The sequence below is a fragment of the Struthio camelus genome, chromosome 20 (genome assembly GCF_040807025.1).
Source record: "Struthio camelus isolate bStrCam1 chromosome 20, bStrCam1.hap1, whole genome shotgun sequence".
In the NCBI taxonomy this organism is placed as follows: Eukaryota; Metazoa; Chordata; class Aves; order Struthioniformes; family Struthionidae; genus Struthio; species Struthio camelus.
Window position 1 is genome coordinate 3,352,735 of NC_090961.1, and position 23,188 is coordinate 3,375,922.

Genomic DNA, 23,188 nt, shown 5'->3' on the forward strand with positions numbered 1-23,188 from the left:
GCGGGAAAGTGCTCAGCAAATTACAGGATTGGGCCAAACATCTGTATTTTAGCATTGAGACAAGTAGGGCAAGAAACGATGAGTGGAAAAAAATGTGCTGCCTTGTGGAGTGCCTCTCAGCATCTGCATAACTATACAGGTAGAGGACTGCTGTGCAGGGCCGGCCCTGGCTCCTCCAGCCCCTCGCTGATGCAGTCCCAAGCACTAACAAGGGCCATCAGCTTCGGCCAGACGTCGCTGCTCTTCACCCACGGGTGTCTTTGGGGAACAGGCTCCGTCCACCCCCTCCATCCCCTCCATGCACAAGCTGTGACCATTTGCCATGTTTGTGCAAGCACGGGACAGGCCCAGCATTGCTATTAGCAGCAAGCGCTCGACCTCTGCATCAGCATGTATAGGGTGACCCAAAGGGGTTAATGCGAGTGTGGGGAAGGGGCACCAGCGTGTCAGAGGTTCGAAGTGACAATCTTGCATATTAAAGTTGCCTTAGAAACTATGTTTAGTTAAAATCACACCAAGTTTCTTCCTAGGATAAATGCTACATAGAATTTCTTCTGCAGAGTTAATGGAATATGGCAGCTAAGGCAAAAAGCAAATCTGGAAGATGACCTCTTTCATAAAGTTGGTGTATTGCACACAGGAGATCTCCAGAAGGACTCCTGCTGCTGAAGTCAAGCCAAAACTCTTAATATTTTCCACACAAGTGGAGTGTGATCTTATCACAGGAGCCGCAGCCAGAGCCCAAGCACTGGCACAGCTCCTTCGCTGTTGTTGAGAAAGCCTGGATTCAAGAAAATTTAGAGTCATAACGGTCACTCCCAAAGCACACTGTTACTCTGTATGCTGTATTTGCCCTAAGAGTTTCACTATTAAAAATGGAGGGGACAACTGAAGAGAAGGTGTCACTTTGAATCTCCCCGGACAATGTTATAACTGATGAGAAATTGCTCCACCATCCTAAGATCTATCGGAAAGAAGACTTTGGCCCATTAATTTTCCAGAAAATTTCCCACAACAGTTTTGGGAGCTTTTGTTCCCCATTGTTATAAGATGAATTTCCAATTCACTCTTCATTAGCAGCTGTGCAGCAAGATGACGTCCTGTCCAGCCCCAGCCCTATCCACTGCGTACCTGCGCTGAGCTATTCCCCCCTTCGTTGAGGCAGGATTGCGCGCACGGGAGCTGGAATGAATTAGGAATTAGAGTACCAGCTTATGCACACAAAAGCATGGAAAAACCCTACTGTGATTTACCCACATGGAGTTCAATAAACATTAGATCTGATGGCATTCATCGTTTTTTCATAGCATGCTCGATTACTGCTTCAGTTATTGCTCAAATGACATCATTCCTGGCACAGGAATTGATTGATTTTTTAATGAATATTCATATGGCATTTCAGCCAGGAGTAGGCATTAATATTCTAAGAAAGAAGAATGAAACGTACATCCTAATTTAATGAATGATTGTAAATATGTATCTGATGGATAATGTGACTGTGAACATTTAAAAAGGCATCCATAGTCACTTCTGAAGCTTTTTGCAGGAACAAAGGAGAATGCGGGATGCCAGGAGGGCAAAAGGGCAGAGGTGGGACAGGGCCACCCCTTCAGGGGCTCGTGCCCAACTCGCCGTGGCACCAGCTGCCTGCGGCTGCAGCCGGGCGACCGGCCGATCCGGACTCTGCTCGCAGCCCAAGCACGTCGCTGTGCTACGAATTCAAGGCTCGCGGTCCCCAAATGCACATCTATTTGTCAGACGCTCTTCAGATGCCTCCCCGTTCTGGGCACTGATCCTCTGGGAAGGCAGCGGTTGTAGTGCTCCAACAGCAACAACCGGCTCAATCCTCCCCCCCCCCCCCCCCCGGCTTGTGCCAGTCTCAGCCCAGGAAAGCGCTAAACCGCAGGCTCAGCGTGTCGCTGCCGGAACCGCTTAAACACATTTAATTTAAATGTGTGCTCAGCCCCCACAGTGAGAGCACGCACCTAAAGTGTCTCCTGGAGCCAGAGCTTAAAGCAGGGGCATCACCACCGAAGTCACCAAGGTGACAGGCATGAAAGGCTATTTATACCCAGCAGCTTTCTGTTATGCAAGGGAGAGAACTGGCCCTTCTGCTGACGAAGCACAAACGAAGCCTCATCCCCACCAGAAATGAAAAAAGTAATACCCTAAATTCATCGCAACCTTCTCAGAACTGCAGCCACAACTGCACCAAAATCTCCCCTGTACTAAGAAGCAGAAGCGGGGACCCCAGTAGGTACCAAACTTGTTTTTCTTTCCCTCCCTAATCAAATCAACCCCGTGCTATTCCTCCTAGCAGCTGGCAGGGAAAAAGAGACACCTTTGCAGGGCAGCTCTCGAAAAGCTGTCTGGAGACAAAAGAGCCAAGGAAAATGGCTGTGCTCTCTAGAAGAGCAGCCCTGCAGCCAGGGCTCTTGTTTGCACATCAAGATGCGTGGGACCGAGTTTGCCGATAAAAATATATACAAAGTTATGCTTGGTATGGAACAAGCAGGCAGCAGCTTCTGAAGACTTCACAACATCTTGCTCTTGGCTTGCCTCCAAAATACCAAAACAAAACAAAATTCAGTTGGCATCTCTGCAGATTGAAGCAAGTTTTCTCTTTGCAGCAATTGCTGAACAAACGTTTCAGTCCTGTGCCACCTCCCCCGGCCCTCCTTTCTCCCCCAAAGCATGTGCTGCAGGGAGTGTGAGAGCTCTTCAAGGTCACGGGCAAAGCGTGGAGGAGCGTCGCTGCGCCCCAGCTCGCGGCGTCACTGCGTCGTGTTAACTGGCAAGGAGGAGAGCGAGCCATGGGCGATCTGGCCCTTCTCCCCCATGGGACCCGCCGCGGTGGGGTGATTTCTCTGAAGGGGCTGAGCAGCATGGGTTAGGCCACCTTTGCTTCTTCTCACGTTCCTTGCTTTTGAGCCCCGCCAAGGAGTTGCGCCTTGTGTACCACAGCTGAATGCAAGCCACGGTGCTTGCCTCTCACGTAGGAAAAGCAAAATCATTTTCCTCCTGGCGGTCCCATACACACGCTACTCTCAAACGCAGCCGCATATTTTTGTTGCAAGCCAGGAAGCACAGCAGTAATGTGAGAGTTAAAACAGCAGCAAATTCAGCCTAGGAAAAAAACAACAACCCAGTGGTGGCCCGAAATAAGGGACTTCAGGATTTGGCCTCATATTTCTTGTGCGACACACTGACACGAGTCAATGTACATCTTCTGTACGTACGCACATTGCAACTTGACCTTATGAGCATCGCTTTCAAATGTTTTATTTATTTCACTGAGAACAGGCAGTTTTGTTTGAGAGGAATACAAGGTGAAATTCTGACCTCGCTGAAAGCATTGAGAGTTTGCCATTGACTCCAGCAGAACTAGAGATTCATCCAGAGCTATAATCAGGCTACAAGTCTTGGTTCTTGCTTCAGCTCTTTGTTGATGCCTGATGCCTTAAAGGAAGATACCAAAAATCCCATCGCCCCTTCATGCATGCCCAGCATTCCCAAAGAAGGGAAAAAGCACTATCGCTTCCTTCCTGACCCCTTGGTAAGCAGTCATGGTCTTTGAAGCACGAAATTTGTTTGCCCTTATTGTAGCACATTGCTATCGTGCTGTTACTGATCATAAAAATTATCCTGTGTTTTGTCAAAACCAGGCACATTCATCCCTGTTTGAAAGTGTTCATAATGCGTGAATATCGGCATAATTTAAACAAACAATCTCTGTGGAAACCAACCCCCTGCTATTGCAAAGAAAAGTACATCCCACTGGCTTTGGACAACCAAATTTCAGAAGTACATTGCTTAATGCCACGGCTGTGGTTTAAACCTGGCTAGCGACGCTAAGCCTAGAACGGCAGCCTCCTTAAGTGTAACAATATCTACTTTCCTACTAAGCCCTCGCATGTACCCAGAGGAGCTCTCTTTGTACAGTGTCTTAATCAGAGCATAAAATGCTTTCAGTGAAATGCTGCCTTCTTCTGTTTATTTGTCACAACTGATGCTCTGGTGAACAGTAAATAGGAAATCTGTTGGCATGTCAGCACTATCAGCTTGGTTCATTAGGAAAGTCTAGAGTAAAAGAAAACGCTGTGCAAGCCCCCCTTGTAACTCACGCTGCACCCCCAGTCCTTAAAAGCTCAGCATGTTACACAAATCCTGAAGATACATAACTCTCCTCAAATGAACCTGTCAAAACTGAGAGACTATTTGTTTATGCAATTCTCAGCAATAAAGACTGTGTTGTTATAAGGACACAGGCTGACTAAATACATGTATGCTCAAAAAGAATTTCTATCTGCTTTGCTAAGAAAACCTCAGACGGTTAAAATCCAGCGCATTTGAACTGCGCACGCTGCTCTGCACTTACCCCCAGCCCCATTGCATTGCACAATCCTTAGTTTCATGTTTGCTTCAAGACAGTTTGCAGTCAGCTTCATATGGAAAAGAAGGAAGTAACAGTATCTAGATTGCACATAACTGCAAGTAAATGCGATTCCAAGAAACTATTAAGCAGTTTTCATTTGAAGTTTAAATGAAAAAAGAAAGAAAACCTTGGAAGAATTGTTCTTGGCTTGGAGCTTTTTATGAAATTCAAATTTTGAGTGAAACGCGTCTAGGCAACACCAGTGATGCAGCAAAGCCAGGCTCCATACAGCGTTGAGGCAGCTCAGGCTCTGACAGATGAAGCAGAGCTCCAAGCCCGTACGGGTGCCAGCTATCTGCCCCGGCCCTCTCCTGGACGGTGGCACCCTTCCAGCCAGGGTGGCAGGGATGAGCCACCCCGGGTGGCTCGAAGGCGAGGCTGCCTCCAGCCTCGGCCCGATCTCGCAGAGCCGCGTGCAGATACCTTTGCCCAGCCGAAGGCCAGCTCCACCAGCCCCTCGCACCACCGCCCTCCGCCTGGGCCTGGCTTTGGCCCCGGCTCGCGGTCAGCTCTTTTGAGACGGCGTTAGGATCTGCCCCCAGCTCACGCAGGCTAGGCTGTGACCGGGGTCCTGACGCTGCGTGGGGCCCCCGCTCGCGTGGACGCTGGCAGGAGCCTGGCGAGGACACGATGGGCTCTCCAGGAAACGGCTCCTTTAGGCAGGGTGCGCCTGCAAAAACGGCTGCAGCACGCAGGAGCCATCGTTCCTTCAGAGGTTCATACATACGAGGCCACTGTCCCCCAGCAGCTTCAGACATCCTTGATGTCAGAATAAATGATCAGGCATCGTTAAAGCAACAGCACTAAGCTTTTAAAATAGACTTCACTGTAATTTATTTTTTAAACCATGGCTCATTTTTAGAGACAGGGAGATAAGGCTCCCATGAAAAAAACCTCTTTGCCCATCTAAATTCTCCCCATTACTGAGCAAATGGGTTGCAACAACAAATCCATTCCACAGCGTCTCCTGCGCTCTTTTTCGTTTGAGAAAGCCACAAACAGATTGTGATTTTCTCTAACGAATTGACCATCTGGGAAATTTTTCATGCAACTCCTTTCCTCACTGGGAGCAAGTTACTCGGAGGGGAATTCCCAGCAGAGAGAAGAATCCGAAGGGATGGGTGGTTCATTTAATTAGCATGCACAATCTTGACGTCCTTACTCAGGCAAAACTCTCACTAGGGCCAATGGGAGATTTATTTTTCTGTAAGAACCAGCTAAGGACTTTGGTATTTGTCTCTGGGTGTTTTATATGATGTTTTCCATGCAGGGGAAAGCTGGCTTTTGGATGTGTTAAGAGACTGATTTACTACAGTCTTGTGCATCCAAGGTCAGGATGCGGCCCTGCGATCCTCCGTCACATGGCTGAGCATTGGCAGGAGGAGAGCTGTCAGCAGGCGAGTACCTCCCTTTTGCACAGTTCCCCAGTTGGGCGAGCATCACACGTTTTCTGACCACAGGCTCTGCAGCCAGCGGAGGGTGGGGTGGAGGTCAGCAGGCAAAGAGCCTCTCTAAGACCATCCATGCATCAGTTCAGAAAAGTGTAGGGCTTACGCAGCCCTTGTGCAAGTTACTTGGTCTTTTTCCCCTCCCAGCGGGCAAATTTATTGCTTGGGAAAGATGACAAAGTGGGACCCCGGTAAGATGAACAGGGACACGCTATCAGAGCATCTGCTGTGTAACTCCCCTAGCTGCCGCGCTGCCTCCAAGGCCTTTCTTTCTCCACGACCTCTTCCAGGAGGCTGGGAGGCTGCGACCGGGCAGCACGGTTCAGGCACACAGGTTTGCCATGCAAAGGTCACCCTCAGGGAGCAGCCAAACTCTTCTAAAGGCACAGCAGGAGAAAAGAAAAAAGCTCTGCTTCCAAAGCTGTTCTCCAGGGGAGAAAAATAGCAACACACTAAGTTGCTACACCAAATCACAGGTCTCTTTTCAAACACCCCCTCACCTCTCTTCTCTGTGTTTTGCATTTGCGCATTTTTTTTTTTTTTAAATCTTCTTTAATCTTCTGGCAGGATCTTTCTGGGAATGCACAGTCCAGTGACAGCAAAGTGACAACGTGATGTTCCAGCATCCTCCAAGGGAGGTTGCCCCGCAATCCCAGGCACTTGGAACGAGGCCCCTGCTAGCACAGGGGAGCTGCGCGGCTTTCCCACGCGCCTGCTCAGGCAGGCGCGCGAGGCCCCCCCGGCCGCAGCGTAACACGCGCTCCCTTCCACGGCCCCGACCGCCCGTGGCCAAAGCAGTGCTGGCGAGCATTAGAGCGCAGCTCTGCTGAAACAGAACGAGCCATTCTCAATAAACATCATCTGAGCTGAAAGGTGAAATTTATATTGCTTTAATGCAGTTTACCAAGGCACGGTATGCTCCTTTTATCTCTGTTAACTTAAACCGGCACGCAGGCAAGGCTCAAAGTGCACCGCACACACAGTCCTCCTTTCAAGGCACCAGCGCAAAGAGCTCAGAGCAGACCCCGACGGCCCAGCTCTGCTCTCACTCGAGCACGGTTTTGATAGCTGCACAGAAAGATCTTACACTTAGCAATTTTCATGGGCTCATTACTGGACAAAACTTTGCTTTGAACTGACGTTTTCTGGGCATGACAACTGCTTTGAAGCAGGACGACAAAATTAATGTAGAAAGTTGGCAGGTGAAGAAATGAGAGACTTTTTTTTCCCCTGCAGCAGAGCTGTCCAGGAGCTATGGAAACCTTGTTTGGCTAAATAAAAATGCTGAAAGATAACAAGGCTTCATATTTTCCAGCAACGTCTTCACTGGAACAGCATGCTATCTGTGCATGCTAGAGCCTCCAGAATAGCCAAAACCGTTCCTGAAAGTAAATGTGCTGTGTTACTTTCAGCAACTCATAAGAAATGCTGTTTCCTATCTCCCTCAGGAGGGGAAGAATCATCAGCTCCCCTAATGTACGTATATTTTTCCGTTTAAGCAATGTCAGCTTAGAGCCCCCAAAGACCTGCCCTCCCACTCACTGCTTAGCCTTTCTTGTTTTTGTTGGTACCCCCTTGCATCAGTACAAAATCAGTGATTTCATGAGAACCTAGGGAAGAACTAAGATGAGCTTTTTGCCAGGCAAAGCCCTTTTGGTAAGGGGCTAGTCTCTCTTCTATGATCTTTTTCCGGTGCCTTTACAGCTATATTACACCTATATAATTAGGCTAAAATCTGAACTGAGCTGGCTTTCACATAAGAAAGCAATCCTGATCCTAAAGCTGGACACAGAGAGAAGCAAAATGCTCAGCTTCGGGAGCACAGTTGGAGAAGGCTCAGCTTTGCTCAGATCAGACAGTTCCCAGTGCCTGATTTGGAATAAACCCAGAGGGCTTCCTTGAGGTCCCACTCACGCTTGGGCTGAGGTGTGCTGGCCTCCTGGCCTGGGCCACTTCCACTGGCATCCTGAGGTGCCTGGGGTAGTAAGTGAACAGAAATTCATTCTAGGAACTGGGCATATAAGTCCCTTCTTCCCTAGGGGACAGCAGAGGCTCAAGAGATGTGCTTAAAAATAATATTAATAATAGAAAATGCACACTTACAAAATACTTTCCCAAGGCTTTTACCACTGAGTCCAGTTCTCCATAGCACTCAACCAACATTGCCATCTGCCATTGTGCAATAGCGCTAGTCACATTTTTGAGCGTTGCCTACTGTTTCCTACGCAACATCAAAAAGGAAAACGCATCCATCCTTCCCCAAATCATTCTCTGTGTTGGAAACCTTCTTCCCCTTTCTTTCAAGTCCTCCGCTGTGATTTCCCCAGCTGCTAGGCTGCGATAATAGCAAGCACAGGAGCACTTCTTACACGCAGGGCAATGCAGGCTGCCCTACCCACACAGACGTTTCCCTAGGAGGCCATGTCCAGCTCAGTCTGCAATGGTCCCCTCTGTGCCGGCTCTCTGAAGCCAGTGCCTCTGTTGGCTCCAACCTTGTCAATCACCACAAGCAGGACAAACCCTGCCCAACATCTATTTTAGGATTTTATGCTGCTGCACATCATTGCAGTACTTTTCACATAAGAACAATAGGAATTATAAAGTCCCTCATAGCAGGAATATTCCTCTTCACTCTCCATTGGAATAACAAATCATCACAAGTGTGTTCTGAAACAATAAGCGCTACACCCCAAATTCAGCTCTGCAGAAGGAGGAGAGCACACACAGCACTTGTACTAATTGACGCACACCTCAATATGAAGCAACAGTTCCTCCAAATCACTCAAACGCACATGATGGGTGACATAGTCTGCTTATTAGAACAAAAGACCAAGAGTCAGAAATCTGTGTTGAACTCCTGGCTCTCCCAGCAAGTTGTTGCTGAGTGACTCTTCTAGGAGGTCGAGAGAGGCATTTTACCCAGCTCTCAGCGATGTTTCTGAGGCACAACCGCAGAGGGTCTGATTCTCCTCTGCCATGCACTTGCTACAACTATTTGCACCAGGGCAAAGGCAGGAAAATGAGGATCTACGCTTATCATCACTTCAGAAAGATAACAGCATCATAAAACAAAAACGTTCCTTTTTCTTCATAAACAATCAATCCATCCACATGTTAAAAAAATAAGTTTAATGTAAGTGGCATGTTTCATACAGAATTTAACAGGCACCCAAAACACCAGCTGTTTTCACGTTCCAAAGAGTTAACAAGGTGAAACCTGAACACTTCAGTCTTGTTCGTACATTCGCTGGCCAAACAGCAGGCCAAGGCAGTTTTACCGCCACTCATACAGTCATCCCTGTTCGTAAGGCCATGTAACAAAGCTGGAGGTCCTGTGTGGCTTAAACACCCGGAAGGCTTCAGAGCGTGCAGGGGTCACTGGGGAAGCTCTCCAAAGGGGCAGGCCTGAGTTAGCATGGGTCTGGGATGGACACGTTCTCCCAAACTGGTATTTCTATAATTTTTCTTAATTACACTTGAGGTCATTTTTAACCCCCCACCCTACCTCCCGGTAAGCATAACTGGAGTATTTAAAGCTCAAATATGGCAAGGGCAGGGGGGAACAACCCACAATCGTGAAAAGGAACAAACTAGCTGCTCTTGTCGTCCAGAACGGAATCAGCACAACGGAAAGCTAAAAATGGAATTTTCAAACGATTTTGAAGCCGTGGTCATCTAAACAATAAGATAGGGCAGTTGCAGCAGATTTTGGAGCCTGATCTATCCCTTCAGGCAGTGGTGAATTTGGAAAGAGTAACAAATCTGAAAGAAAACGAACTTCCCCAGTGGCCACAGTCTGCAAGTACCTGCTTAATATGAAATATTTCTGGCAAATAACGTAAGCCACTTTTTTGACTATTGAAAAGCAGAAAGTCCAGCTTCTGTCCCTGTTTTCTTATTTGTTCTATTCTACTAAGTTTGCTTTCCCCCCCCCTCTATTAAAAATGCCAGGTTTTCAATTAAAAATATATATATACAGGAAGAAAAACACACCTTAAGCACATATTTAATATAATATGTATTCTGTCTCTCCTTCCTTCTCTCCATTGTGGCTTGGCTCCCCTTGAGCTTGTAAGAAACCTTTCGAATCTCAACTCCTTGAGAAAAAGTATTTTGGCAAAGTGATCTTAAGTCTTAAAAAAAAACTTTAAACTTAAAAACACTGAATTTAAATTCTGAATCATTATCCAGATTTACTTATTCTGCAGTCTCCTGGGAATGCTGTGAAGATTAATTAGCTCTAGCTGGAAAACGCTCTGAAAAGGGCCATAAAAGTGCCAAACACTGCTCTAGTCATGTAGATCTAAAATGTTCAAATTATTACATCGTAAAACAAATCATTTGAAAACTACCTCTTCCACCTTGCCAGCATGACTTCAAAGGGACCTCGTTTCCCCTGCTGCACTGGTAGGATCGCACCACCTGCACACTGCTAACTATCCAAGTGCTAGTAATGACCAACAATGAGAGTATTTTAAACTTCATAGCACCTCCAAGGCCTCCTCCTCAATTATTTAATCTTCAAGTTGTCTATCTTTTTGTGGCACTGCAGACTCAAATAAAAAGATTCAGGGCATTCTGACAGTAGACACTTGGCAATATTTATTTAAAAAAAAAAAAAAAAAAGGGGAAATCAGTTTCCAGTCTCCTCTAAGCAACTTTTCTGAGCCCTATCCTTCTTTTGACTTGGCAAACACTATTTTTTCTTTTATGATTTGATGAGGACTTTTTTTCTTGGTATGCACTACTAAATCTGGATGCAGAAAGTATAAGTTGCAAAAGCAGTGCAACACAAGCCCTTGTTCAGCCCACCACTGCTGGAGGAGCAAGGCTGGGACTGCGGCTGATAACACCCAACAGCTGAAGCAGGCAAGGGTGGGGAACATAGCAGCACCCATATCCACCACAAATCACCCTTTCACTCATTATTCAAAGGAGCACTGAAATACAGCCACTGCAGGGTGAAACAAGGTCCTACCATCTGACCCGCAATCGGTTTCCACGCTGCGTCTTCAAAGACGACACAGCCTGGGAACAGGGGGAGGCGAGGGAGAGCTGCTCTCTGCTGTGCCGTGCTGGGGTTCTGGCTGGTCTCTCCCTACGAACCAGAGCAGTTCACAAGCCAGGTGTACCTTAACGTTACTTGCCAAAATTTTCCAGCGCAGCCACCCCAGAAATGCCACAGTTAGTGCACCCAGAGCTTCAACACTTCAGACTGACAGCCATACCGGGGAGGAGGAAAGTACTGGGCTGGGAATTACCGGAAAGTCTCTCTGTCTGCAGAATAGGCTACAACTTGGACCTGCAGAACACTGACCCCTGAATTTGGGAGGCCCTTCTGTTTACACAAGTTGATACAAGAAACAGAAGCTATTGATACAACAGGAAACCCACCAAGGTGATGAGTGCAGGACAGCTGGCAGGGAAAACAGCAGTCCAGAGACTGCTCCCAGAACAAAGCTCTGGGGAACAATGCTAGGGAGCTCCACAGTTATGAGGAAGCTTCCAGACAACACAGTTTGAGACATATCACTGATACTATTTCTTTCCTGCAGAAACAGCCTTCAGTTCTCCCAGGGCTAATCTAAAGATCACACCAACGTGGCCCATTATTTGTTTAGCTCTGTGTGTTCAGTCTGCAGTATCTGTAATGTTTCATAATAAGATAATTTCTGGATTTGCTTTAGTTTAGAACTTTAGACAGAAGCTTCCTTGTTTTGCATCCAGAAGCCAAAGTATGTCGGCTTAAGACCCCAACGCTCACAACCTGCAACATTAAGCATCATTTTCTGTGTACATACTGGCTTTGTTCTCAACCACATTCACATCTCAGATCAAACAGATCATAAAGGAATAGTCATGCATTACCAGTCTTACTTATTTCACCATGATTGCTGACACCAGTGATTTCAGGGGAAAAAAAAAAGTCCCTATCATTTTGATCAACTTGTTTTTATCAGTGCACAGTTCTTTAAAGAACATGGGGAGAGGGACAATGCTCTATCAAAAGAAAAAAAGAGAGAACCGAAGCAAACTTTAGGACAGGTTCTGGACTCCATAAATAAAAAATTACTTAACTGACTGCAGAGCAATCGTCTGAGATCGAGACCAGTAAAACCAAGCTTAACACTTAACCCTCTCCTCGATCTGTTAGTAAAGCTCTCTGACGACCCAATTTTTGTTACTGGAAAGGTCAGAGAGCTAGTGTTTTCTATAACGACAGAGAATACATGCTGCCATTTCAGATTTTGCTCCATTTCAAGCTCTCCTAGGTAAGACTCATCTCATCATAGTCTGGCAAGACAGAAGTAACTCTGAAAAAAGAGGAACAAACCAATTTAGTGACGAGTCAAAACCAAATGACAAGATCTAAACACTACAGAACGCTGCAATGGGTTCCCCATAATCACTGGGAAAGGATAACTTATTTGCTATGACTGGGAATTTCAAGAGCACATGACACTGAACTCAGCTCCCATCACTCCAATGGATTTGTTCTGTTAGGGTGAGACTCAATTACTCAGCACTAACTGCCTGAAAAGAACAAAGCCATTCAAAGCTATATAGTCATGTTAGAGTGAACAAAATGATACAGTGGGTAGAATGCACGTCTTGCACAAATTTAGAAAATAAAAAGTGGTTCAATTTGGCCCCATATTCTTAGTAGAGGATATGCAAAATGCAAACTACATAGAGAAGGGATGGCACTGGCAAGTGGGATACATACTACATGCCTAAAACACTAAGGAACATTTTCAGAAAAAGCGTGAAGATGGAGTAAGAGGGTGGGGTGCAAAGTTATCTGGCTTGCAACCTCCAGATAAATCACTGCCTTTTTTCATGCCCACAGGAATCAGAAACAGCAGCAAGGTAAGCTCCTATGGACTAAAAGAAATTTATATTAACTTTCACTGTGCAAAGAAAACAAAACACCCGATCAAGTGTTGCACTTTGATAACCAAAATGGCACCTCAACCCTCAAAAAAATACAAATTCCAGACACGTACATTAATTTATCAATAAAAAGTAGCACTGATAAATAAATTAATTTATATAAAAAAGGAAAAGAGGATATTGACACATTTGGGGACAGAAGAAGAATCACCTTCTCAGCCCACATGCGCTTGTTTTATTTACATATCCACAAATACCATGAAACACCATCCCAGCCCCCCCACTAGCAGCATGGTCACATGAATTCCATAGATGAGCAGTTCATTCATGAGGCTGAAGTCTACTCGCCTTCGCCCCAGTAAGAGGAGGATGATGGAGAGTTTGTACTGGAAACGCAGAAAGATCCGGATGCCAAGGTACTGAAGGCAAAACAAGATAGAGAGTGCCACCCAGAGGATGGAGGTAAACAGGCTGCAGCTGAAGTACAGCAGGAAACGAATGAATCCATACATCCATCGGGATTTGAGATAGATGTCGAAATTGTTGTACTTGGTGCGCACCAAGTGAGTGGTCCTTACCGGGCCACAGGCCGAATGCAGGCAGGTCGTGTGGGGGCCGTGGAAAGAACGGACCCGCCGGGGAATGGGGATTACAGGCATCAGGCACCCCACCGGTCACAGAATCCCAGGGCAGGATTTACAGGGCACATATCAAATATCATCCATTAAAATGGAAGAGATCCAGCAGCCTGGGAACACTAACTCTCTGCTGAGTTTCCAGGAAGGAAGAAACCTGCAGGAAGGCAGAGAAGGAAAATACATGTAAATAGCCTCAGCAGGAAGATACACAAGCAGGGTGGATACTCTCCAGCGAGATGGCTACTCACAGCTGCTTCACAAAACTTGGCTCTGCTTACAAAAGTATCATTTACCAGGCAGACACGTAGAAATACAATTTTGTTTCCATCATCACCATGCCAGAATCCCAAAAGCACCTTATTAGCATGCAATTTCAGTGCTGGTCATAACCTGTTAACCCTTGTACTGTTAATGCAGCTAAAACAAGAACTTTGCTCTGGAATTATCCCAGCTAATTCAGAGGTCCTCCTCAATCAAACAGGAGACAGGCCTGCAACAGTCCTTGCCTATGCAAGGAATAATATTAATGTATGTGCTTGCATTTGACCGAGTTTCATTTATTTAACAGAAGCTCTCCAAGGGCTTTTACAAATGAGTTTTACAGTCCAGACACAGTGGTGATTCTAGATTGCTGCTCATTTCAAAACTTGGCAAAGCTTCACCAAATAAACAAACTGAAAATAATGGAAGGTTTTGCAAGAACAATGAGGCAATAATGTTTTTGCACTCCACAGGATGCACCTCCCCTTGCTTAGACGAGTCTTGCAGTCTCACGGTCCTTGCATCCAATTGCAAGGAGCGTTTCAAAGGTACCTACCATTTTATTTCTCCCTTTGTGACCTACAGAAATAAATTAAAGATCTTGATCTTCTGGAGTGTTTAGGATTTATAATCTTAACATCCTTCCACACACCCATTGTTTGTGATCTGACAGGGATGAGCAGTAGCCCGTTAGCTGCTCTCTGCTTCACCCCAGGCTTATAATGTGCCAAATTCCGGGAATTATGAAATGACAATACACTCATCAGATAACCTTAGGAAACAACAGGGACCTCCCCAGCCTCCTCACACACCCAGGCATTCAGACCTGGGCAGATCTTCCCTTTACTGAGCAAGAAATACTAATACTATTAAAATTAAAACCAGCATATTTTAAAAGTGACTTCAATAATTTTCATTTTGTTACTACCAAAAGTATTTGCAGAGTAAACTGTAAGGTTACAGGAAATTGTATTTCGATATCAAAAATGTTTTCTGATAAAATTTGTATATTTGAATAAGTCTCTTCCTCAACCTACTCCTGTAACTGGAAATAACCATTCTGACCTCTTCTGTATGGCGCCAGGTTCTAATCCCTTTTCTTTAGTATAGAAATTTTGCCTGTGATCTGTTAGCTCTATATGAATCAGAAGCTAACGAAAAGGAACGTGGGTGAACTCATGATTAAGGAATTAGGAAACTGAGGTCTGTTCTCCACTAGCAAAGGCCCCATCATAACTTTATCTGCCTCTTTTCCCATAATTTGCGGCCTGTAAGAAGGAAATACTAAGCAGAAGAATATATTTTGCAAGGCATACAAAGTGGTTAGATACTAAACAAACACTACATAAAAACAAGACAGTTTTGTGTCTAAAGCATGCAACTGACCACACTTTCCATACGCTGTGCATATACCTTCCAGTATTTGTTTTCAGAGTTATTTTTGGAGGAATAAATTAGCAAGTTAAGTTAAAATTCACATGCTCTGCATTTAGAGCATTTCATTTCTGATGGCACAGCTAGTCTTCACAACCTCTTTCATCGGAGCACGGAGATACCTAATAATCTTCCAGTAAACTCTTACATACCTACTTAACCTGATTCCCTGAGCAGCCACATCAAAATCAGCGGGATCACTGGAAGAGCACTCAGGAAGCCCAGGCCTAAGTAACAGAGCACAAACCCCACCTGCATATCTGCTTTCTCCATAAGCTGCAGTTTGCTGGGGCAAAAATCAACATATTGGCTTCATGCCTGTGCCTTACTGTACAAGAGAAGGTGTAATTCTCTCTGACAACATCATAATCAGGTGAATCTGAGAGAAATGCTCAAACTGCTCAGCTGATGAGACTTACTTGTTGTAAACAGTAGCAGCTTGTTCTCTTTTACTGTACCTCCCCATAGAAACAAACAGCCTTTAGTTGGTTTATACTCTTTAAGTAAGCTCAAATACCAACAATGCAACAGCCACAGAGGGATGCTGTCAGAATTAAAAAAAAAAAAAGAAAAAAAAGAAAAAAAAAAGAAATATTACATTTTTAATGGTGTTGCCATCCACTCAGCAGAAGGTCGATAATCCGCTACCTTTTCTGGATGCTATTTAATTCTTGTAATAACAAAAATATGAAGTTTTCCTGTGACACCTGGCCTTCTAGGAAGAGTGAAAGAGATTGCTAAGGTGCTTCATAGACTCGCAACATTCTAGATATGAGTTGATCTAAAAGATAAAATGAGAGATTAAGTTTCAATTTGCTAATTTTATGCAATAACAACTTGAAAATTACAAGGTTCCTCCCCAAGCAGGAATTTGTAATCCCATAAAGATTTTAAATGACATTCAAACACCCCAAAAATATATGTATTATAGCTTACTGATGCATGCCAGAAAGTCACCTAGCTTGTATTCAATGCCATAAACAAAGAGGGGTAAGAAAAAATTATATATAAAAGAACTCATGTCAGTCATTTACTTTAATCATAGAACCCTGCACTGTTCATCTAGGGCATACAAAATACAATGGAGAGAGCATACACAGCCAACGTTTTCAAAATGGAACATTTGACAGTAGGCCCACAAATCTGTACGTTGGCTCATGACGCCTAGAAATGGAGCTGGAGTCCTTCTCCTGAAGGTCTTCTTTTAGGTCTTTCTTTTTCAAAGCGCATTACTGAGGCTGGAAAGCTGAGTCAGTCCCGTTCTAGATACCCCCCTACAGCTCTAAGGATTTCAGCTCTGAGATACAGACACCTCCATGTCAACCACGCTGCCATTATTCAGAGCATCACATGCATCTTTAGTGAGGGTCTCATCAAGCAGTTAAAAACGTGAGTAATTGCTCATACCGGTGAGTTTTCACTCTCTCCTTCAAAAATGGACTGTATGATGAGAAAGCTATCCAAAATACAGTGCCGTTTCTCTTTCTATATAAACACACTCCAAGCAAGGTCTGCTGTTGCTCTGTGTGCTCATAAAAGGAGGAGGACCATTGGGACCAAAGTGTTCCAGAGAAACCCAGACAAGGTTAGGAGCAATGACAAATAAAGGTTAGGGCTGATAAATGAAACAGGGAGTACTGGAAGGAGGGGAAATTCAAACTCCTCCTACATCCTACAAGATCCTAAAATAAACTACATCAAGTTGGGAAAGGAATCGAAGGCAGGAAACTCAGCGAGGACTTCCCCGTCGCGTGCTACCGAGGTCGAAAGTACTATCAAGATGACCGGGAGCCCAGCTGTCACAGCAGACAGGAACATCACTGCACAGCTACCAGTGTGCTGCTACCCGCTACGATGGGGAGAGAACAGAGCAACTCATCTCCAAAAAACCAGAAACATTCAGAGACTGGCACTAAGGAGCTATACAGCACCCGGGAGGCAGGGCTGGAGCTAACTTGGGGGATGAGCCCCAAGCGGGGAGCACTCACAGGGCTCACCCGGTGCTACCCAGAGAGCGACCACTGAACCCAGCGAAGGAGGCTCTGCCCCTGCGGGCTGGCCAGGCCGGAGCTCTCACTGCCAGGCGGGGCCCAGAGGCGCCGGAGGCCCCGGGACAAACCAGGCCTGCAGGCTCCGGGCACAGCCGGGCCCACCCCAGGCCTGCAGGCCCCGGGACAAACCGGGCCCGTAGGCCCCGGGGAACAGCCGGGCCCACCCCAGGCCTGCAGGCCCCGGGACAAACCGGGCCCGTAGGCCCCGGGGAACAGCTGGGCCCACCCCAAGCCTGCAGGCCCCGGGACAAACCGGGCCCGTAGGCCCCGGGGAACAGCCGGGCCCACCCCAAGCCTGCAGGCCCCGGGACAAACCGGGCCCGTAGGCCCCGGGGAACAGCCGGGCCCACCCCAAGCCTGCAGGCCCCGGGACAAACCGGGCCCGTAGGCCCCGGGGAACAGCCGGGCCCACCCCAAGCCTGCAGGCCCCGGGACAAACCGGGCCCGTAGGCCCCGGGGAACAGCCGGGCCCACCCCAGGCCTGCAGGCCCCGGGACAAACCGGGCCCGTAGGCCCCGGGGAACAGCCTGGCCCACCCCAGGCCTGCAGGCCCCGGGACAAACCGGGCCCGTAGGCCCCGGGGAACAGCCGGGCCCACCCCAGGCCTGCAGGCCCCGGGACAAACCGGGCCCGTAGGCCCCGGGGAACAGCCGGGCCCACCCCAGGCCTGCAGGCCCCGGGGGCACCGGGACAAACCGGGCCCGCGGGCCCCGGCCCCACCCGCTGACGGGTGACCGGCAGCTGCCGCCCCGCGGCCTCGGCGAGGCCCAGCCCGGCCCGGCCCCGTCACCGCCCCCCCTCCTCCAACCGCCGCCGCGCCGCACTCACCCTCCTGCCCATGGCTCCCCGCGGGGCGGCGGCGGCGGCCGAAGCCGGGCGCGCCGGGCCCGGGCTGCTGGAAGGCCCGGGCCTGCGGGCGAGCGCCGCAACGCGCATGTGCGGGGGGCAGCAGCGCTCCGGGCCCGGCCGGTGGCGGCGGCGGCGGCGGCGGCGGTTGGGGAGCGGCCGTGGGGGGCGCGCGCTGATGGCGTCATCCCGCGGCGCCGCCCCCGGCGGGCGGGCGGGCGGAAGCGGGAAAGGCGGGGGGCGCGTTGCCAGGCGACGCCGAGGCTGCGGGGCGCCATCATGGCGCGCCCGCCCTTGCGGCCTGCCGGGGCCGCCGGGTGTCTGGGAAATGTCGGGGCTCAGGGGTGGCGAGCGGGCAGTAGGGAAGGGCGGGGGCAGCTTCCCGAGGCAGCCACGTTTCTCGTCAGCCCAGGCCGAGTTTAAAAGCCCCTTTTGCCGGTCGCTTCGGCCTGGGACGAGCCCCGTGGGCGGCGACGCCGGCTGCCTCACACCACGGGGGTCGTTGAAGCGCGTTCGGAAAAGAAAGGTTGTTAATCACGCAGGGAAGAGGCTCTGGCATCTGGGGAGGCCAGAAAGATCCAGAAAGTATCCAAAAATTAAAAAAATCAGAAGCGATAGAAAAGGAAAAGAAACCTCCTTCCTATTGTTTTCTCTTGGCTTTAATTGGGGTTCACTTTCTGTGGTGGAAAGTATACAAAACTTCTGTTGGCCCCCTGCCCTGCTTGCCATCTAGGCACTGCCACGGCGGGAAAAAACATTAAATAATAATAACTCCAGCCATCTGCCTGTTGTCAGAGGCGCTGGGCCGGGCCGGCAGCGCCGGGACAAACGGCTCCCAGCGGGCGACCCCGCCGCGTGCTCCGTTCGGGTGGCTCCAAGCTCGCGTCCGGGGAGGAAGGGGCAATGCCAAGGCCTCCTGGCATCCAGCAGGATCCTCTGCCGGGCGGAAGGTCTTTCCTCGCCTCGGGAAAACCCGGGCAGCCCTGCTGAGCACCCTGCGCGCCGGCCGAGCCAGGGCCGAGCCGGGAGGCAGCGGTATCCGCGCCAAGACGGGCAGGCGATTTTAATTTCTTAGCTCAGGATGACCAAAAAAAAAGAAAAAAAAAAAAACCCAAGACAGTAGCATTCACTTTTCTGCCTGAAATATTTTGGCCGCTTTTTCTGTTTAAATGAATGTGTGCCTTTGTGAATATACTGCCCTTGGGCCAAGCATGAATTGCAGCTTTGACATTGGAAGAGATAAGATCCTGAGCAAACACGTGTAAGTTCAGCCCGCAGAGCGCCCGCCCGCCCGCGCTCCAGCGGGGCTGTAGCCGCTGTGTTGCTCTCCTGCGCTAATTTTACTAAAGACACAACTCATATTCCTGTTGATTGAACAGTTTGGTGTTGACAGCAGTGAAGATTTGTGATGAAACTTGTCATCAGCCCAGAGAGCGGGCCATTAGTACTAGTCACAGCGGCCAGCTAGTGCTGATATATTTTATGGCATGCTTCGCAGACAAACATACACATTTATATGTCACTTGTTGCCATATAAATGCTAACTTGTACTTCTTTCAAAACTTTTAATGAATTGTGTACATTTCAGAAGATTTATAGCATAAACCGAATGGCTCAAAATATTGCTTTAAACATATTTGTCACTTTGGCAACAGAACAAAAAAAATCTGGAAGATATTACATTTAGAAATAAATCATAAATATATGCATCTTAAGAGAGTTTATTTTGATCATTAATAGTTGATGGGCCCCCCCAGTGCAGGATTTAAAGTTAAATTATGCAAAATCAAAAACAAACCTTATAATACTTAATCAAACATGCATAAAACTGTCAGGGCCAAATAAATTCTCTCAATTAACTTGCTTCAGATTGTGATTGCATTTACTAATTTAATCAACACTAGAATAATTTGGAGACCGGGTAATGATGAATTACTATGGTGCTGCACATGAAGGGAGGCTAAGGTAGTGTGCTGAGACAAGAATGTAAGAAACGCTTTCTAGGCTGAGGGCAAAAAAGTAACAGCTGAGTTGTCACAGTCATTTTATAATGTAAACATTTTTTAATTCCCATTTTGGTGGGGAGGGGGGGGATTTTTTCCATTAAAGGCTTTAAATGCCTGTCATGAAGAGACCTTGTTTGGATGAATGACTTTCATGTTAGCCCATGTAATCATAGTCTCATTTCAGTCTGGGATGAATTAAGAAGTGAAACAATTCTGCGTAGGTGTTCACTCTGTATTTTTTACTGGGTTTGTGAATGTGGCCTTTTGCTTTGAACACAAGGCTAGGAACTGCAACTTCCAGTCCTGTTTTCTGGCATTGATTCACGCTTTGGCTGGAGCCAGAGTAACAACACTGTAATATCCAGATGTTTTTTCATTCAATCTTTTTGCATTTGGAATGGACCCACACTTACACTAAAAAGGGTCTGACCTCTGTCTAGATAAAACTTTCAATGTTATGACTTGTGGAGAGTTAAACATCTGATTTTTGCAAGCGTAAGCTATGGATGACTGTTCAGAGAGGTTCTCATATACAGGTTCATGTGAAGGAAGCTGTAAGGTATTCAGCCCTCTGAAGTACTAGATCTCTGAAAATCAGACCCTTATTAGGTCCTTAACCTTTCTACATCTGTTTTACAAGAAATAAAAATGCCCATATAGCTGTTGTGGGAATTAAGTCATTATTGCAAAATTCACCTTTCTTCTCTCCCCAAAACATAGTTTCCAGAGGCTAATTTACTGCTTTTGTCATCTCTTATTTGGAATGGGGTTTGCACTTTATAAATGTACAGGACCTAACACTTTTTGGGCACTAGCAGAAATCAATAAATAATAAATCTATGTGCTGAAAAGTATATCCAGAAAGATAGCTAACAAGTTTCCTTCGGCGACCCAGAAACAGCTACTTGAACAGGAAGTCTATAGCCATATAGGAAACCATAATTCTGCCGTAACAATAATAAATTTGTTAACATGGTATTTTTCAAACTTGCATTCATTGCTGGCTATGAGTAGTATCTAAAACACCATCCAAAACCAACAGCATCTTGTGCAGAGACCACTGGGTTTTGCTGAGCCAAAGTCTATAAAGCTGAAATATGACAAATTGAGGAAGTAATTCTTCCCCTTTTCCCTTAAGGAGATTTAGGGTCAAGTCTGGGCCTTAAATTTTAAATGTAATCGATCCTCCCTGCAAATCTAAAATGCAAAAGCCTGTGAAATAATTTTTCCTTATTACTTTTTCCCAAATCTCATCTCTTAGCTTAAATGTCAGCTTTAATCAGTATGAAGAGATTTGCATGAGGTAAATAATATAATGCAGTAAATTAGATTAATCAAATCAAAAAAATACTTAGCAGAAAGTGGAGCTAATTCCCACTTCTGCAGCAGCAGCCTGGCAGAGTGCAACCCCTCGAGCAGCGCTCAGACACACGGGCTCTTCTGCCTCCCCGGGAAGCCAGCGGGACTGCAAAGGGGGAGCCTCGGCTTGGGTTGTCATCGAGGGGTTTAGGGTCACTGTAAACTGAGGGAGTGAGCGATGTACGTGCATCCCCACCACCCCGCAAACACCCACCACGCACAGCAGACTTCCAGGACGTCGCTACAACGCTGAAAAGCAGCAGCGCCAGGTACAAATGAAAAAGCCGGTGCAGCTGGTAAGGCTGTAGTGCCCGGTGAGAGCAGACTGTCTTTTCCCTGCTTGAGTCCTGGCTCCTGTAATGCTTTTATAGATATATATTTTACAGGTGACTTGCGAAATATGCAACTAGACCAGTCTGCAGTTTCTGAAGTAATAAATGATACGCGGTTAGTATGAGGCATGGTGAGAAGGTAACGTTTGATGTATTCAATATATGTGACACATCAGCATGTTTTCTGGCATAATAAAAAAGCTACCCAGTGCTGCCTCCAGCCTTCACCAGGCGAAAGGCAGCCAAATCCGTGGGATTCACCGGCGGGGTTCGGGGCAGCCGGGAGCTGCACGAAGCGGGAGGGAAGGAGAAAGACGGGGGCCAGCGCAGGTGGGATCCCGGTGAGACCACGAAAGGGGGAGAGGAGAAGCTCCGCCGCTGCTGCAGGCTCACGTGCCCGTGCTGCGCGATGCCTCGAGCCCTTCTGCCTGCAGGCGCGGGACTGCGGTTCTGGGGAGGCCAGGCAGCGCTCTTTGTATCCCGGATAGCGTACTGAAGCGCAGCTTTATCTATAAAGCTGCAACTAGCCCCCCCGAGGGTCTAGCGAAACGCGCAGCCTCCCTAGCCCGGCTCTTCACTAGCCTCTCGAGAGCTGGGTAGAGGGTTACTCCAGAGAGGCCGGAGTCAGCGGGCAGAGTCCTGCCGACCCGCAGGGGCTGGAGCCGGAGCCAGCTGCACCCATACGGCCTAGCGAAACCGTCTCTAAAACAAATGGAAACAGACTCTGGCGCTTTGCCGGCGGCAGGACTCCTGCCAAACCTTGTTGCTGCATCACGTCGGCGAGCTCCGATCCAGCTGATGTCAGAAGCTGCCTATTCTGTAGGAGAGGGGTCATCACCGCCTCCTGTTCCTTTCTGGGTTAGGTCTAGTGTAAGCACGAGCCTTTTCAACTGGGAAAAGTAACACCCTCACTCTGGGAATCTCATTTCTCTCTTTTTCCATTCTTCAGTAACGTGTCCCAAAGAGGATGTTGGTAGCAGCAGGCAGGTCCTCTTCAACTGGCTGCACAGATGTGCCAGCGCTGCGCCGCAGGCAGCTCTTTGCCCTCGGACCATGGTAGCAACAGCAGCCTGCCGCCGGCACAGCGGCAGAGCGGGGCCTCCTCTCTTCTCTAGCATTTCCAGTCCTCCCGGCTGTATTTTCAGAGGTGTTTAATACCAGGGCCAGGATTAACGCCCAGCACCGCGCCGACACTCAGATCAGACGGGCTTTGGGCAGGGAGTTGTAGAGCCCCGTGCAGGACAGCAGGACCCTCGGCTCCGGGCGGAAATAGCCGGCACCACCGGCGGCTGAGCGCTGATAACCGTCCTGGCAGCGGGGCAGAGCGCAGGATAAGAGGACGGCTCCTTCTGAGCTCTTCCGAAAGGGAAACACAGGCTGGATCTCACTCCAGCATTCCCACAACAACTTCCTAGGGCAAAAACAGGCGGTGAGGAGCAAACACAAACGCAGACCCAGAACCCAGATATCCAGGCTGAGTCTAG

The 23,188-nt window shown here is 47.8% G+C and overlaps 1 non-coding gene across 1 annotated transcript; it reads right to left on the reverse strand.

Moving 5' to 3' along the window:
* Positions 1–8,997: 8,997 nt before the first annotated feature.
* TMEM250 (transmembrane protein 250) lies at positions 8,998–18,141 on the reverse strand. The gene is made up of 3 exons (XR_011135642.1): positions 17,990–18,141; positions 15,709–15,891; positions 8,998–13,569 (listed from the first exon to the last, which is right to left on the reverse strand). It is a non-coding gene; the product is annotated as a transmembrane protein 250 (transcript).
* Between the last annotated feature and the right edge of the window lie 5,047 nt (positions 18,142–23,188).